This window comes from Equus caballus, chromosome 23 (assembly GCF_041296265.1).
Source record: "Equus caballus isolate H_3958 breed thoroughbred chromosome 23, TB-T2T, whole genome shotgun sequence".
Lineage (NCBI taxonomy): Eukaryota > Metazoa > Chordata > Mammalia > Perissodactyla > Equidae > Equus > Equus caballus.
In genome coordinates this window covers 50,779,039-50,798,234 of record NC_091706.1, presented here as the reverse complement: position 1 = coordinate 50,798,234, position 19,196 = coordinate 50,779,039, and the positions used below count along the sequence as shown (strand labels likewise).

The 19,196-nt window shown below is 41.3% G+C and overlaps 1 protein-coding gene across 3 annotated transcripts in view; it reads right to left on the bottom strand.

The window, feature by feature from the left end:
• Window positions 1-19,196, bottom strand: part of ADAMTSL1 (ADAMTS like 1) — an 859,827-nt gene that overhangs the window by 655,446 nt on the left and 185,185 nt on the right. Inside the window, exon 1 of one of the 3 annotated variants that reach the window (XM_070248242.1) lies at window positions 17,366-17,529. The exons of the other annotated variants lie outside the window; for them this stretch is intronic. The gene's annotated coding sequence lies outside the window, so the exon portion shown is untranslated. Of the gene's footprint in view, window positions 1-17,365; window positions 17,530-19,196 lie in introns of those variants that run through there. 3 annotated transcript variants of the gene reach the window in all.

Below are 19,196 nucleotides of genomic sequence, written 5' to 3'. Positions count from 1 at the left end.
ACCATCCTCTTGAGCAGCACGAGGCGGGAGCGGGGACCCTCTATAAGGCACGCACACGCCTACACTTGACCCATGGGGTTCTGACAAGGGAGAACGCCAATATGATTCCAGCAGACAGAGTGACAAAAACCCCGGCTTGAAAAAACACAAAAGCACATGGCAGCTCTGAGATTCGCTGCTAAGCAACATTGTCCTGCTTCCCGGGCCCCTACCCCCCACCGCCATAAATAATAACGTGAAGTGGAAGTTACTGGCTGTGGGAAAGGAAGATGTACTCAGGATGGAGAGAAGCTGCAAACCTGCTCTTTAAAATCCTTCCATTAGAGCCAGTTGACCCGAGCTCATAAGTAATTGCTAAATGAAGGAGAAGGGAACTTGGTCTGGAGGCCCCACAGGGTTCCTCTGAGCACATCCCTTACTCAGAACACGCCAATGGTGAGTACTAAAGTAATGAGTGTGCCCTTATGGCTCTGCATCCATTCTCCTAGATGGCAGCAGAGAGTTCATGGTGGTTAAACCCTCTGACGGCAAGCCTGATTAACTGCATATCAGTCCTACTTTATCCAGGCTCAATGCTGCCCAGTCAGCGTTGCAATGAAACTGCCACCTGTGGGCCATCATAATCCTCATCCCAGTGAGTATTTACTGAGCCCCTGCTGGATTCCAGAACCAAGACTAGTGCTTCGTGAACCTTAGCTCATTTAATCTTCAAAATCATAGCCAGAAGCAAGCATTACTCACCCAGTTTTATAGACTACAAAACTGATGCTCAGAAAGATTAGGGTAAAAACTGGCTAGGGCAGGATTTGAACTCATGCCTATCATTCCAAGTTTTGAGTTTTTTACACCCTTATCCACTATAGCACATGGCCTTGGTCACTTGTTAGGAAGGTGACTGTGTGGTGAACGTGTTGTGGTTTCTTGTTGAAGGCCATTCTCCTTTGTAGAGATGCAGTACAGTGTCACAGATAAGTGCAGAGATTCCAGACTTCCTTGTTTCAAATCCCAGCTCTGCCTCTTGCTAGCTGAGGACCGCTGGCAAGTTCTTTATCCTCTCTGTGCATCAGTTTCCTCAGGTGCACCTACTTCATAAGTTGTATATGAGGCTAGAATAGATTGCTAAATATAAAGTTCTTAGAGGTGCACTTGGCATGTCAAAGGCACTCCTGAAGTGTTTACATTACTGTTTGCCTTTTAGGAGTCTGCTGAAGAAGGGACATGTCATAGCAAAGCAAAGAAAATCACTCCTGATGCTCATGGTTTTTTGAGAGAGAAGCATAACGTACTACAAACAAGCACAGATTTCGTAGAGAAGTTTGGAAAACACCAGTATCAGCTCTTAGTCCTGTCATGTCATTGCTTTTAAGGTCTGATGGTTCTGAGCTGTGCTTGTGGACAGAGCCAATCAATTTGGAGCCAGTCAATCGCCTTGGCCAATTTTTTTTATGTTGCTGTTAAAACATCTGTTAGTCAAGAATTATTATACAAGAGGTGGGGAAGAGTTCCTGAGAACAAGAGGTTAAGTAACTTGCTCAGAGGTTAAATCAATAGTTAGACTAAACACAACTCATAATTCCCAATTCTCAATCCACTCTTCTTCCTCTGGACTCATGCTTTTCTTTTGACTGCATTCCCAGCTATGTTTGAGAACTCATTCGCTCTGCACATCATGGGGAAAAAATAAAACTTTCACATAAAAATATACCTGTTGAGTCAGAGTGAACCAAAAGCAATTCACATCAGTTTGTTATTTAATTTTCTTCTCATAACCAAGATAAATGTGCATGTGGCCTCACAAACATTACTGGTTTGGCATTCTAACTTAGTACTTGTTCCCCCCAACCTCCACCAAATAACAATTGTGATGAAGAGTGCTTATGCAGAACCATGCCTGAGGATCCAACTTGCTCTCAAGATTGTATAAAGAACCATTGCAAAGGGAAATTAACTAGGATTGCACCATTCGTTAACACCCCTGATCATGGACTGGCTGGTTGTTTCGGCAGCAAGTTGGGCAGAAAACAACTCTAGTGTTCTGTCCAGATCAGGGCTGGATTGTGTCATAAGAGAACACTCTAGTTCTAGCTTCGGTCTAGGAGAAAAGAGTTGCATTCTTTAAGGTGGCCAGCCCAAGACTTCACCATGGGTTTCCTAGACCCCCGTTATGGATATCACTGCAGATTCAGTCCAGAGAGGACATAGCAAAAGAGGCCAATTCCAAGGGTCACTTTCAGATGTCCAGACAAACTCCAGCTGAGAGACCAGAGGTCCAACTCTCTCATCTAAGCCCACCCTTCAGTTTCTGCAGTGGGGCCATGGAACAAGCACCCTCCTTGGAGATCAAAGGAGGGGGAATAGGAGTTAGATGCAAGAGAGGCTTTTTTTAAGTTTTAAAGAAAACAGAGTACATATTATAGGGAAAAAAGAGCCTAGATTAATTTCACTGTTTCCTGATCCATTGACCTTTCCTTTGTCCTTTATTAACCAAGACAAAGACAGCAAGACACTTGAAGAAATTGCAGTGGGGGAAAGGAACATGGGCAATGCTTAGCATCAAATGTCTGAATGTATCTAGTGAGTTCTGTGTGTGGGGCATGGAACAGAAGCAACAGTACTCTCCATGTTCATTCTATAACTTGACTATGGAAGACACTACAGGCAGGAGAAAAAGAAGAGGCTCGGGACCCCTGGAGCTTTTGGTCCTCAAGCTATAGGAACGGTCTTCAGTGTCCTCTATCCACCAAAGTGAGCAACTTAGTGACTTTGCTTACTATATGTCAGGGGCCATGCCAGGTGACATAAATGCATTGTTTCATTTAAAGCTGGCCACAGCCCTGAGAAGTATTATCCTCTTTTCTCTGTGAGAAGATGGCTACTCAGAAAGGCAAGGCACTTACCTACAGCTGCACAGAAGTTTGTGGGGATATAACATCTGGCCAACTTCCTGAATTGAAATAATAGTAACTTCTTGCTCATTGACACCTGCTGGTGAAAGAGACAGTGACAGAGATCTATAGAAATGTCTGATGTGTGGGAGATGCTGTTAGGCAGCTGTCGTGAGGAATTTGACAACAATGTCATGGTCAAGAAGCACTTCTCCAATCCAGTGAGAAGTGCCTCCACAAAGAGAAGGCCACCAACGTGGAGATGGAGGGCTACCTAGAGGAGGTGCTGGCCACATGTGTGCAGTTGGACTTCTGGGCACAAAGGGGGTGCCTCTAGCTGGCTACTTGGACTGGAGTGAAAGGTCTCACATTTTCTCCAACTCTGGGCCTGGTGTTTGTTTCAGCTGCTTTAACCTCAGGGTCCATGACTCTGTATCCTAGAAAGTCTGGTCTGGTATTCTGCGGGGACAGCCCGGCATGTCGACAGAGTCCAAAGCTGTTTTGCTAGAGCCTTCTTTCCCAACCTAGAGTTCCCTAGGCTACAAAGGCACTGCTTCCCCAGGAGACCATGTTCCCCTCTACCTGATGGGAAACTCAAGCCTTCCTCATCTGCTCTTTCACTCACCTCCCCTTCTCAATGTGCTCAGCATCTCTGAGCCAGGGCTCAGGAAGCAGACTGTGTAACTTGTGAGCCATGTGAGGGCAGGAACCTGCTCTGACTGGTTCATGCTGCCAGCACCTAGCACAGTGACTGCATAAAACAGTCGCTCAGTGAAAATGTGTGACAGTCTAAGAGAAATCTCATTCCGACTCCAGGGTTCTAACTCACGTGACCGATTCAAATAAATAAGAAACTATCCTGGTTTTTACTCCTTTATTCAGAGCTCACCACATATATATATATGGACAGAAATGAATAGCTGACTGTAACAGCTACATGAAACTCTGTCTCCTTTTGAATGTGTTCCTGGTAGCCTAATTTAGTACAGCTCTATTACATTAATTATAAGTTCATTATTCTGGGACCTTTTTTCCATTACTGCTTTTTATGGTAATTTTTTGACAGTGTGCAGAAAATAGTTAACCTACCAGGGCAAACACTGCCATCCTTTGAAAGGCCTGCTTACAAGGTTGGTCCTTGGCTGGCATCTGGGAACTTAGATTGAGGGAGTGTTCCCACCATTCCCAGAAGTGATAAAAAGTGGCTCACTGTCCCTCAATTGTTTCTAGAAACAAGGTGATTTATGCTGAACACCTGCTGTTCTTCCAGGAGTCTGGAATTCCAGTATGTGCTAGGCAGAGGGTGCCTACGTGATCAGCCCCCAATAAAAATCCTTTGGTGCTGAGTCTCTACTGGGCTTCCCTGGCAGACAACATTTCATGCATATTTTCCCAACTTGCTGCTGGAGGAATTCAGCTCATCCTGTGTGACTCCATTGGGAGAGAGGACTTTCGGAAACTTGCTCCCGGTTTCCTTTGGACTTGGCCACATGCACCTCTTCCTTTGTTGATTTTGCTTTGTATCATGGCCGTGAGAATGACCACATGCTGAGTCCTGTGAGATCCAGCACATCAGTGAAACTGAGAGTGGTCTTAGGGCCCCCCAACACAGATGAGTAAAGAAAAAAAAGGCTTTTCAAAAATCGTAGAAACTTTTCCTGCTTCAACTATATTCCTCTTATGGCCTCAGATCTTTTTACTTTATATTTTTGTCATTTTTGTCCAAGCCTAACTTCCTTATTGGGTTGTTAATTCCTTAAGAATAGGTCAGGGCTTGATTCAACTCTGCGTCACCCAGTGCAGTGCCTTACACACAAAAAAATACCTAAATAGTTGTAAATTATCTATTAAATAGTTGGTACCTGAGTGGATGAATGCCATTTAGATATTTCTCTCAATTACAATGCCTGGCTCAAAATATTGAATATTTTTATTTGACCCGTCTGAATGTGAGATCTAGCATCTCTAAACTTCCAGAATCTAAAAATCTATGAGTCTCTGGACACCAAGGAAGGTACAATCTTTTGTGATTGGCTAAGATAATAAGAAATCAATCAGGAGGAATAACATTTCAATTTAGGGGAAGGAATGAGGGATATATTTTTGAAATTTTCTAATGTAGAATTCAAATCACAAACCTCAGTAGCCCAATATCAGTGAAAAAAAATGTGATTTAACGTGTATAGTTTGTCTTGACTCGTGAAGTCTATAAGATTAAAGTAGTCCCCACACAGCAATCACATAGGATGGCTATATTTATCATTTGGTATAAGGATTATATAACATGGCATATATTCAGTATCTATTAATTCACAATTTCCTGGCCATCTAAAAGTTGAACAAAACTTGTTTCCTTGGGAAGATTCTCATCTGCAGGAACTGCAAATTCTTCTGTGGATTTTTAAGGGGTTTATCAGAATAGGAAGATTAGAAGGTGGAATGCAGCAAAAGAAAGTTCGCTTCTCTTTTCTTTGACTCTGCTCTCTATCACCAACTTGGGGAGCTTTCTTCCATCACAAATGAAGACATTCTTGATGTTTTTAAATCTTCTGACAAGTGATATTATCAGTTCTTCTTTAAGGTATGGGGCACCTTGTAGAATCAGATGTACAGGCCCCAGTGTGCCCTCTGTTGGCTTGGAGGAGAAGGAGAGAGTCAAATACTGACTTAGGGAACAGTCTATGCCTCCTGAACACTGAACACAGAAGCCAGGTTAACAGAAGCCTGCCCTTTCAACACTCCTTTTAGAATGAAAATACCATAAGTCCAAGGTTTGCTGAATCAATCAATGAGTCAGTTGGTCACAAGAACCATAAAATGTCAGAGCCTCTTATCCTGCCCTTTATCTTCAGGTGAGAGAAATGAGGTTCAGACAGGTGAGATGATTTCCTCCAAGATCTCATCGTTCCTTAGTGACAGATACCAGAGTAGGATCCATGTCTCCAGATTCTCAGTCTTCCTAGTACATGCACCTATGTGCACATATACACACGCACACATACTCTCAGCTGCACACACACACCATACTCCATGGGGACATATAAGAGGCTCGTGACTGTGGTGCAATCCATTTGAGGCAGCGTTAGATCTAGGTCTTGGCAATTTGACCACCCAAGACAAATTCTACTTTAAACTAAATAATCTCATTGGAATACCAGTGTTTCAGCAAGAGTTAGTGAGGATCCTGCAAAAAGCACAACTGCACTCTCCTTCTTACCCTGGGACCCCTAGAACTGGCTTGGTGTGTCTGTGCAGTGCTTCCTTTTTATCCAGGTATTTTGAGAACACTCACAACATGAGAACACTGGTTTTCATAGTTGGTTTTCCATAGGTTAGATGGCGGCAGCATACCGGCTTCTTTGTATACTACAGCTCTGGAGGTTACTAATTGTGTTAAAAGTTGCAAATAACTCATTTTGGAAATGCACATAATACAAACCTAGAGCCTCCTCATGGTCATTATTCCCTAAACTTAGCATATCCTGTCTTAAAAAGGTTAGTTGTTGGCTACTTGGGTGAAGAAAAAATAACCAGGGAGATATCTATCTAGAAAAAATATTTGGGAGATACATACCTAAACACAGCTTGGTTTTATTTTAAGAAAGTTCTAAAACTATAATAATTACAATTACCCAAGTCTTTCCAATTTACAAAGCAATTTGAACATATATAACCTCATTTAATTTAATAGTTCTGACACTATTCCCATTAGGCAAGTTTATCATCCCTATCTTACAGAGAAGGAAAATGAGATTCAGAAAATTTAAGTTGGTTGCCTCAGAACATGCAGCCAACAAGAGCCATGCAGGGACCCAAAGCCAACTCTATAGGATTTCAAAACACAGGAACAAAGTTTTCCATGTTAGGACTTCTTGATTCTTGGTCCAGCTGTCCAGTAGGTGATCACTACCTCAAGCAGTCCTCCACCCAATGGGAGTAGTCCTCCTTATCTGTATTCACTTGATTGAGTTGTAGACCAAGGGCACCTCTCTTTGGAATGTTTCTCTCCCCATATTTGGAAAAAGTTACTGCTCTCCACCAATGGAATTCTTAGCATCCCAGAATAAAGTGCTTTAAAGTGGAACTTCTGGTTACTAAAAGGGTCCTTTAATTATTAAATAGATAGTGAAACATAATACAGAATTCTACAACTATAGGCATTCCATCGTTTCAGGTGGGAATTCTTTACAATTATTTTTTCTTCCACAGGGTTTTATTTTATACATTGTTTTAGCTTTCTCCAAAGTCATTATATAAACCCCAGTGGAAAAATTCATCTATTACAGAGCTACAAAATGTTTTCTTAAAAATTCCATCACCCACTTTATTACTGGAAAGCATCTACAGAAAGACTTACGCGTTAAGAGATTTAAGTTTGACCACCGGGATTAATGGAGCTTGAGCTTTCAATATTAGTCTATCAGAAAATATGAAAAAAAATTTTAAGATCCCCTTTTGTTTTTCAAAGATGAATATTGAAGGTCCAAGGCTTTGACCAGTCCCAATTGAACATGAATAAAATTATAAGGAACTCTTTCTACAACAATTATAATTATTTCAATAATAAAATTATTTTTTTGCTTGTCTTCTAACTTACGTTAATTCATTTCTCTATTTAAAGCGATAGACTGTGCCAATAAAATAGAAAGAAAACCTAGGCTTAGATTGAGCATCAGCAGGAAGAACAGATATCCCCCAGAAACCTGGGCTACTATGATGGTCCATTCTAATTAGGGAGAAATTTCAGTCTCCTCCCTGACTCCTCCCTCTTTTCTCACCTGTCTCCCCCCCATCCAATTTGTTTTCTTTTTCTGCTGATATTCTCACAGATGTATTGTGTTACCCCTTCCCTTCTCTCCACACGTACTCACCCTGCCTCAGTTCGAGCCTTCTCCTATTTCATCATAACTATTGCTCAGCCTTCTAACCTGTGTAGGTCTCCCTCCCTCCAACCTCATCTTTAAGCCATCCCCACACTTCAGCCACAGTGATCTTTTTCAAATGCAGCCCTGTCCTTCACTACTCTGTTTAGACACACTAGTGGTTGCTGGTCACTGCAAGTTCTCACTTCTTGCCATAGTGCACAAGGTCAACAACGCTACAACTCCAAGCTGCTGCCCAAATATCCACTTTCCTGATTCACAGCTTTTTTGTCGTTGTTGAGGAAGATTGGCCCCAAGCTAACATCTGTTGCCAATCTTCCTCTTTTTTTTTTCCTCCCCAAATACCCAGTACATAATTGTATATCCTAGTTGTAAGTCATTCTAGTTCTTCTATGTGGGATGCCACCACAGCATGGCTTGATGAGCAGTATGTAGGTCTGTGCCCAGGATCTGACCTGGCAAACCCCAGGCCACTGAAGTGGAGGACATGAACTCAACGACTGGGGCATGGGGCTGGCTCCTGCTTCACAGCTTTGATCTCTCACAGCCTCTTGTTTGGAACGTCATCCCTTCTCTTTTTTTCCTTTATAGAGACAATGCAAAGTTTCATTTAAAGTTTATCCCCTCTGTGAAGCCTTTGCTGACTTCCACAAATAGAGGTAGTCTTCTCTCCTGTGTCATATTGGTGTGATTCTCTTGCTTACTTCTAATAAAGCACTTTAACTGGGCACTCTGGTTTACCAATCCATCTCTCCTAACATACTATCATGTCAGGGGCTGTTTTCAGTATTCACGTTATATCCCTAATACCTACATACCTTTCAAATATAGTGGTTCCCTAAATGTTGCCTTTACTGCCTACATCCAGAATCACCTAGAAGCAATTACAAAAATGATTCCCCAGGCATACATTTGACCTCTTTAATCAAAATCTTAGGATCTTCCTTGAGAATCTTGATTTTTAATAAGATTTCTAAGTGATTCTGATGTGCAGCCAGATTTGGAAAGCACTGTACACCTTACCTGACTTACTGAGTCTTATAAACACACTTACTACCTCCTTCTACATCAGTATTATATGGCTGAGAGGGAAGCAGTGTAGGGCATGGGTTACAGAGTGAGACAGTTTGAATCTGGCTCTATACATCCTAGCAACACGATCACGTGGGCAAATAAATGAACTAACCTGTGCCTTGGATTTCCTGTTTCAAATGAGAGAAATGCTATGTTTCTCAGGGGACTGTTTGTGAGGGGCACTCTATAGAAAGCCCTTAGTATAGCATCTCATGAACAGGGACCACTGCTTAAATATGGGCTGTGATGATGAAATTCATCCTTCCTTAGGAAGACAGCACTATATGTCCATAGTTAGAGAAAGACAGTAGAAGTCGTAACAAAACAATATGTCCTTAACATTTTAATGGACAAACATGGTGACCCCTTTTAAATGCATTATTTCATTATGCTTTGCAGATAACCTTTCAGAGATGTGCTCATTTAGCACACAGTATGACTGCCTTCCCTCCTTTTCCTACTAAGTGTCTGAGGCTACCCTTCTCCTGTTGGTTCTATGTGTATGAAAGCTCTACGCGTATAAAAGAAAGGTCTACATTCTTGATGCATAACTGATGTGGTAACTACACCTTCTGGCTAGTGACCTGCCCTCTTTTCTTCTAGCAATACAGTTGTTGGTAAATAAATTTTATTAAAGGGATTTCACATTTGAGTCTCTGGTCTTATATTCCACAACAGCTGCTGTCCTGATAGTCTCATTTTGTAAAATTTTCTGCAAAGTCTAACAAAGTGCTACACAGTAGAAGAGCTGGAAGGGACAAAGGCAGGGATGATCGTGGTGGGAGAGGAGGATGCAGAATGGGAAGAGGCAGAGAAGAGGCACAAAAGAGGGAAAAGAGGACCACATTGTCACCATCTCTCTGCGGCAACAGTCCCCTGCACATGAACACATCTCTTATCAAAGCTCGAGTAAACATGCATTAATAACCTGCAGAGGGTCCACGTGACGGTTGAAACTTCACAGCCTGGAGGAAACTGAAATACATCTTAAATTTTTATAAGCAATGATTAAGTGCTTTCTTTGCCCCTCAGTGGAAAAAATATCAGGTAAGATCTGTTAATAAGCAATGCATTCTTTAAACTATAGTCCATTATTTAAACATTCACTTTTCTGTTTTAAAATTGTTTATTTTCAACCATTTCACTGGTAGAACATTTCAAATATTTGATTGTTCTTATTGACTTAGTAAAATTCTTGCTAGTGAGGACTGCCCTCTTTCTTTTTCTGTGATACAATTCTCGGTAAATAAATTGTTTCAAAGGCATTTTACAGTGTGATTCTCTGGTCTTATATTCTGCAATAGTTGCTTTCCTGATAGTCTCATGAATCTTATTAAACACTGTATTTGTGTTGAGGTTTATCCTTGAAAACTCGATCTGAATGTATAAAATGTATGGAGTGCTCCATTGCAACAATTCAGTTGTGACCTATATCCCCACTGCGCTGTTTTATTTTCCTCACTGAACTAGAGCAGATTCCATATATGGAGCTGGACATGCAGGCCAGATTTAAGTCAGATGTTTATAATTAATAATATTGAAATATCTCATTTAATTAGACAATAAACAGAGACAGAATGTGCCCCAGGTGAGAACCAGGTGTCGCCAACAATGACAGAAAGGAAAGGCAAGAGCAGCATTGCTCCCCCTTCTGGTCATGACCTTTCTCTAAGGGAAGAAACCAGGGTAATTAACTAGATGGAATATTGATGTGATTTTGTGTTGTCACCGCCTTCCCTCGGTTTTTGAAGGTGTGACTGTGGCATGTTTAGTCATCTTCATTGTCCCCGGTAAGTCTTCCTATGTTGGCTGATGGCCTTGCTGTCACTGCTAAAAGAGGTGTCTGTCTCCACAACAAGTCCTGCTATTCTGTTTCCTATTTTGAAGATCAAAGTATCATTTCATACGCTTGAGCTTCATTTCTCTAGTGAATTCATTTCCCTCTATTCTATAACGACTTTGGTAAATCTAAGGCTGTTTGTTTACTTAAAGGAAGAAATCACCACACCCATTGGCAAGTTTTGAGAACATTACATAGAACAGCACTTCTTCAGTGTCACGTGTGTGCTTAAGTTAAATGTCTAGTACTATGGGAAGAATTTGTAAATGTCAAACATTAGGATGATTACCACTTAACTCATCTCAACAAATTATATAAGTGCAATTTTACAGGGCCCTTAGAGACGTTGTACTCTTAGGGCCTCTTTCTTGTAGCAAAGTCGATCTCTGCTCCTATCCCACCATTTGTCAATAACCAGAATTGAATATGAAGCCAAAATAGCATAATGGCTGTACTCCCAAGACATCAGCTTAATGATATTAATAATCAAATGGTACCATGACATGCAGCAACCACAAACTTGCCTCTGTAGAAGTTCAAATAAGTAGCAGCACATTGGACATCCTTGTCAGTTCTTGCATTTAGAGCACTCACAAATCTTTACACTAAAACCTTTCAGGTCGTAGTCCTATTTCCTTTCACTGCGGATACTTACTTCCATATGCGTAGTTCCTATTAAATGATCAGAATTGTATTGTGCCAAATTAAGCTGGCAAAGATATGGTTTAATGCGAGTTTATTTCAAATAATGGCTTGCAAATGTAGGTTATGTAAAGAATTATATGTCCCATTTTCATTCCTTAACATTCAACAATACAACATTGTTACTGTTATTTTATCCACTGTCAATACTTTCCAACATGCCTCACTGCCCACGAATGTCTTTTTATTAACAGATTAAGAAGTCATACATTTAATAGGTCATATCCAAGAAGATGTAATATTGCACCATGGCTAAGGCCATGTTCTCAATTCTAGTTGACCATTACAGTCATCTAAGGAGGGTTTTTTTGTTTATTTGCTTGTTGGGTTTTTTTTAATATTATAGGTGTTTCTTATCCTACCCCATCATAATCTCCCCATATATGTATTTTTTACAGATTCATAGATGATTCTGATCCACAACTAGGGTTGAAAACCCTAGGTTAAGAGCTGGGATTCTGAAGCCACAATGACCTGAATTTGAATGCAGGTTCCACTATCTACTGGCTGCATGACCTTGAACAAGTTACATTGCTTCTGGGTATCATCCAGATCAATGGAATCAAAAGCTTAAGGGGTGAAGCCTGAACAGTAATTTTTAATAGCATTCCAAGAGACTTTAATGTGCAGCAGGATTGAAAATCACTTTGTAAAATGATTTGTTAGATTTTTTAAATGGAGATAAATATGAGAATTCAATAAAATACTTTATGAAAAGGGTTAGCTCAGATCCTGGCCCACACAGGTAAATAACGCAGGTAGTTACTGTTATTAAGGCAGAAGATAGAGAAGGAGCAGTGGCCAGGGCTGGACTGGCCATCTGGAGCTAGAGCGAAGCTAACTGAGGTGGCCCCTCCCCATTGATCTTAGTCCTACCTCCCTGCATCAGCTGAGGTATCAGCCTTACCTGGGCCCATTGTGGAAGAACCTGGACCCCGGCTCTGTAATCCCGGGCAACTTCCTGAACCTGTCTGAATCTCAGAAGGACAGAAAATAAACACGTTATAACCATCAAGAAAAGAGTGTGTGAATTTGTGTGTGTGTATGTTGGGGTGGGGAGGCTGGTGGATCACTAAATTGATATAGTAAAGGATATGCAACAAAAATGGTGGGAAATTGGTGTTTGGGTAAGATGTGACTGTGAACCTTCCAGCTTCTAAGCAGACAGCGAAAGGAAAAAGAGTGTAATAAGTATATTCAGTTCGAAGTAACACATGTGATAGATGGGAAGATGGAGTTGCTGGAGGCAAAGAAGCCAGCTGGGAAAGTGGTCATGTGACCCAAGAGTAGCAGAATGAAAGCCTGGCGAGTTCCTGGTTTAACCCACCTGGGCTGTGGTTGCCTCAAATAACCTGTCCAATGAAGGGTTGTGGTAGATGATCTTGAAGAATTCATTTAGCTCTGACATTCTAAGATACTCCCACATGCAATTGAAGACTAGACAGGAAGGTATCGTTTAATGGATACGGAGTTTCAGTTTGGGATAATGGAAATGTTCTGGAGATGGATAGTGGCGATGGTTGCAGACAGTATAGATGTACTTAATGCCAATGAATTATACACTTAAAAAGGGTTAAAATCAGAAATTTTGTGTTGGGTATATTTTACCACACACACAGAGTAGACAGGAAGAAATAAATACACATACATGAGGTATTTTAAAAGAAAAATATTGTTGACTGGGTGACTGACAGGATGTAGGTGAGAAAGGATGGATCAAAAAAGAACATGAGGACTTAGGTGTGCGTGCTGGAGGAGAGCACCTTTGGAAAACAGGGAGTGAAGTAGGGGTTTGTTTGGTGGGGATGATCATGATTGCAATGGTGAATATTTTGCATTTCAGGGCTGGAAGTACACGGGAGGAAAAATGACTGATCTTTAGTAGATGGAAATGGACACCAGTGCTTGGGTGATAATCAGAAGTGTTCTATAAATTCAGAAATTATCACTGATGTTACAAAATGGAAGTCTAGAGTTGAGGTGCTCCAACCTTCCTTCTGAAGAACTCACCATGATCATCTGATCTCACCTGTTCTTTTTATAGCTGGAGAAACCAAGCCTTAGTGAAGTGAGGTGGCTCATAAAGGTCACCCAGAGAAAGAATGAGGCTTTCTGAAACCCAGCACAGTGGTCTTTCTGCTACATTTTATTTATTCAGTAGTGATCATCCTAGATTTGGTAAGAATATAAACTCCTTGGAAACGATGATAAAGGGAATGGATGAAAGAGATGATGGTTACTCTAAAGAATGGCCACAATCAACAGGGTCCAGTGAGGGATAAGAAGAAACGGGAGGTCATAGAGGGTCAATGACTAGGTACTAGGAGAGAGAACTTCAAGAAGAGAGTGAACTTGGAAGCTCAAAGTGAAAACTCAGGAGAGAACTTCCTGTCTCATTTCTATGAACCCTCCGAGTCACTTGAGGCCCACATCACAGGAGACCGACCTTCTTCAAGAAGCCGTCACAAACAGTACCCACACCTCTGCCTCGGGATCCCTCAGCACTCATACAAGCTTTACTTCAGTAATGCTGTGGTCATGTTTTTAGAGATGTCAGCTTTATCTAAAACACTGTTATTCAGAGACAAATTTCCCATAGAAATATTGGTATAACTTAGGATTTTCATCCCAGAGAATCCTCACATTACCTTCTACACCATGAGACGTGGGAGAAAAGTGAAAATAACTTAGTAAAACTTCCTTAAATAACTTAGTCAAAATAAATAGGACCCAAAGGATAGCCAGTGACACCAAGACTTATGCCTTAGGTAGAGTGGGCTTGCGGGAAGAACACAGGATTTGGAGCCAAATGGTGCCTTTCTCAAGAACAGCAGGCTGCCAGGCCAAACTCTTTTCTAAGACATTTTCTAGTTCTATGATTGGTTACACCTCAGGGACATTGGTTTCTCTGGCTTCTTAACGTGCTCTTGAGGCTTCCAGGCCACCCAGCTTTTAGTTTCTGATGGAATTGAGTAAAACCACTAGCCACAAATGGCAAGTACTTTTCAAGAAAGATAAGAAAAGTTGATGATAGAGACATAAGCTGCCAAACCATAGGGGGACTGCCCTTGCTTGTGTTGTCTCTGCTCATGTTCTAAGGTTGTGGTAGAGAAACTGATTATTTATTGTCTCCTAAGGGACTTGGAGGAGAACACTGTCTGTGGGAAGAAAAATATTCCTTATGTGTCTCGTGGTAATGTTGGGTTTTATATCTTGCTTAGTAGTCTGTATTCCTAATTTGCTCTAAATACTTGAATAATGTATTTTCCTGTCCATCTAAAATACTTAATCAGCGTCTTTTAAAAACTTGCCACCCTCTCTCTGGAAAGATAAATCATGAAATAGAGAAAATCATGCAATCAGGTCTATTAGAGTCTTGACCCTCACTTGACAACTGAATGAACACTCTAGTCCAGGCCCTGCCAGCCTGATTCCATCCAGTAAGGGATGATGAATGTGTATATCCAATTGGTCAGGCTGTCATAAGAAACGTCAGGGTGACAACTGGCTAAAAGGATCAAGGACAGAAAAGCTTTTGTAAAATAAGAGAACGCAGCAGCGGCACTTGTTAAATACTCACTTATGCTTATTCTCCTTGAAATGCTTCCTTTCTCCATTTCAGGAAGATGGCCAGAAAGCAAAAGCTGCTTGATGGGCATGGCAATTCCTGCCCTCCCAGAAAAGGTGATGCAAGGTAAAGACACACCTGAGGAGGCAGTGGAGGCCTGTGGGACACACAGAGAAAGGAGCTGTGGAGGCACCGTAATGGGGAGATGTTAGCCTGAGGATGGAAGTTCCACAGCAGGTGGGGCCCTACACTCCACTCTGTCTGAGTCAGTGCCAGGTGGTGGGATGGGGGTGCCTGCACCTAAAGTTCAGGGACACACTGCTTTGCCAAAGACCCCCAGTGTGCAAGACCTAAAGAGGTCAATGTGGGCCAGCAGTGGGCAACTCAGAGTAACAAATGTAGACAAGAATGAGTTACTGGAAGCATCTCTGTAGATAAACATTCCCTTCCTCTCCTTGTTTCCTTGGAGAACAGGAAATCTTTCTTGGAACAGGAAAGATTTCTTGACCTCAAACTACTTCTTGTTGGCTGAGAAGCCCACACCAGATATCCTCTCCTCTAGCCATTTTGCAGGTCTGATTCAGAATTACAGAGTCTCAGCATTGAAAAGAAACTGAATAGTCACCCAACCTCTCTTGTAAAGGTGGTATATGGAGGACAAATGCTTTTCTGTTTATGATGTGAATAATATTTTGTTACTTTATTGTAAATATGATTAACTTAATAAAAGTATGAAAGTTTAAAACCTTATCCATCCTTATGTCTTATTGATTATGGGCCCACCCCTCACCTATGAATTGATACAAATGAAAGATACACACCTCCAGAAAAGGGATGAGATTGAAGAGATAACAAGGAAAGAAATGAGGTGAGGAGGGAAGGTCTCATGGGTGTCTTGGGTTCTTTCAGGAAGCCTATGTTTAGTCCCAGCTCTGCCACAACAAAGCATGTGACCTGGGACAAGCCCTTGTTCCTCTCTGGACCTCGATGCTCTCATCTTTAAAGGGGTGTAGTGCAAAAATGCCTACAGATGCCCCTCCAGATCTCCCAGTCTCTGATTCTGAGCCTCACACCTGTGATAATGTGAACTTTCAGGAAGCACATTTCCTTCCAAGAGGCTTTTAGGATTTCACAGTTTAGCACCAGCAAGAACTGCGTTCAGAGGGAAAGATAAATTTAGCAGGTGGGCCTTTTGTCTCTTTTAATCATAATATTATGCTATACCAACCAGAGTTTATTCTTCCCTAGACATAGATATAAAACAGATTATACCACTGGTAAATTAATGAGTTATTAAAATAAGAAATTTCTGCACATTACTTGGAAAAAACAATAGGGAGATATATTTATAATCTTAATGTATTTATGGTGTGTTTTATAGAAGACTTTATAGATTGTCTCTATGTTTCTACTGCAGTGCACGCAAAACACAGCTTCTTTCTTTTTAAAAGGAAATTGCTTAGTACCTTGGTATTCTTTTAATAAGATCCACAAAGCCTTCTATGGTTACTTTCTTTCTGCTATTTATTTCAGTTATCTGTATGTTAGGGTTATTCTCTCGGCTAAATATCTACTTTCCTAGTTATTTGCTGAGGTAAAATAGGAAAAGGAGACTAGGAATTGGGAAGGGCAGGGCAGGGAGAGAGACAGACAGAGCCCTAATTTTTGCTCATCGTTGAACTGCTGAATTTCTGGAATCCTAGAGATTCCCTGTTTCATTAGAGATGGTGATTCACATATCGTGTTCAGTATTTTAGTTCAAACAGTACAGCTTGAAGCTGTTTCTTCCAACACAGAAGATATCCAGAGATACTATCATTGGTGCTCTGTTTATAAATGCAAATCTCATTACCCCAGGAGCCCATTAATATCTGAAGAGGAAATAGAAAGGAATTTTCTAATTTTCCATGATCACATCCCACTGAAATCATAGTCGAACAGAATTCTCCCAAAATTTAAACTGTATTTGAGACTTTGTGTGCTTAGATGTCTTTCTACCTAACTAAAAGTCTCCAATGACACAAACAACTTGACAACTTTATATAATTAGTCATCTGATAGAACAAAAGTTTACATAAAACTCAGCAACCATCAGGCTTAAAGAAAAAAATCTAAAATGATCACCTACTTAAACCCTAATCTATTCGCGGATGCCTCTTCTAAACAAAGGTAAAGGTCCAATATTAATATACTGCATTGCCACACTATTGCCATAGAAACGTGAGGGAAACACAGTGAGACTCCTGCCGTGTGGGAAAAAAGACGATGAAATGGCGGTGTGCTTGTAGTCTTTGCTTTAAACAGCACTTCTGAGCCCCTGGCCAGGTTCCTGGTGACCATTTCCTACTCTCTGTAAGCAGCCAAACTGACATGCACCTCTCCTTTCTCCCCACCCAGTCCCAAGATCACTAACCTTCTCATCGCTGACAGCGAAGACTCCTTAAAACAAGGATGACAAAATGTGAAAACCTTCTGCATGCAGCATGCCAAACGTCTTCACTGGACATATTACTTTTCAAGCCCACCAAGCTAGAGGAACATTTTGGCTCTGGTGAAAATGTTTGTATTCTCCTTCTATTAAAGTGTGTGTGTGTGTGTGCACGCCTGTGTATGCACCCCACACACCCCATTTGTTAAAAGTTTCCTTCAATTTTCTCCCCCAATCCACTCCCACTCCATTCACATACACCCACACCCACACCCACATGCATTTTGCATTGCTATTACATCAGAAAATGCTGTCTCAGGATGGAATACAGTACAATCCATGCGGCAGTTTAAACAGTGAATCACAGGGTAATCTCCCTATGCTCTGAAGGAAGATGGCTTTAGCACCTGTTTTCTTCCTACTAGCAGCATAGGCTTCTCTTCAAGTCTAAATGGCTGGGTTGCCTCCACATGCTTTCCCACTAGCTCACCCTGCCTGGCACAAAACCCTCACAGCTGTGCCATGTGTCACTCATTATCAACAATGAGACCTGGTTATGCACTGACATGCTGTCTTCACAACTTTTAGATGCGTCCCTGCTAGCTGTACTTGACAGATGCACAGTTTGGAAGATCTCTCTTGTCACTTCTCCATCCCCACCCAGGTTGGCAAACGGCACCCTCGTTGCGGTCATGCATGCTCCTGATGATAAACTGAAATATCTTGTGTCGGAAACTCCCTCGATCTCCTCACACTGCAACTATTTGTTGCAATCTGGTTTTCAACATGCTGTTTTTGCCTCCAGAGGCATAACCGTGGAAAGGTTTTTTTCAAAGAATCAGAAATAATTAATTAAAACCCATGCAGCATCGTTTGGATAACTGCTTAATATTAGATTTACCCAAAACGTGAGTCCACCCGGTCTTCTTCCATTTCTCTTATTCTGCCAAACTGCTCTTAAGTTTTCTAAAATATTATAATAATAGCTTGAAATTAGTTTTTGTCTCCACAGGCTCAAAATGACATCATGCAATTTCATCCCCCATGTATTTATTGAATGCCTACTATAAGTGGTGGGTACCCTACTATGTGTGGTGGACCCAACAATAAGCAGGGGAGACAGACAGGTAAACAGATGGCTGTAATACAGTGTGCTAAAGACTATGCCAAAGGAGCTTTGAAAGCATATAGAAAGGTATTAAGACCCCAATGGAAAGTGCAAGAGGGATTTCCAGGAGGAAGGTAACACTGGAACTAAATCTTAAAAGGACCTGGCTACATGCAAGGAAGACTGATAGGAGAAGATGAGAAGGGGTTTGTTGGGGAGATCGTGGGTGCTTGATCTGGGTGCTGCTTACTCGAGCGTGTTCACTTCACTTTAATTAATCACACAGTTACCATCTGTGCATTACTCTGAAAGTATTTTATATTTAAGAAAAAACATTTTTTAAAAGATCATTGGGGTATCTTATGTAATTTTAACATAATCAGAATCTTATGAAATAGCGATAATAATCTCCATTTTGTAGATGAGGAAACTGAGATTCAATCACTGTATATTTTCAGAACGTGGGCAATGTGTGGGCCTCTGTGATGGTGCTGAGGTTTTGGTGGTGAGCACGTCAGTCAAGGTCCCTGTTGGTGTAAGGCTCACACTCTAGTTATGATTGAGTGATTTGTCCCAGGTCACAGTTTTAATAAGAGGCAGAGCCAGATTCAAAATTAACTATGCCTACTCCAGAGCCCCTGCCCTTCCTAGCACACTGCACATGGCCAGATTTAGTCTTTTCTTATAATCCATGGAAGCCATGGAAGA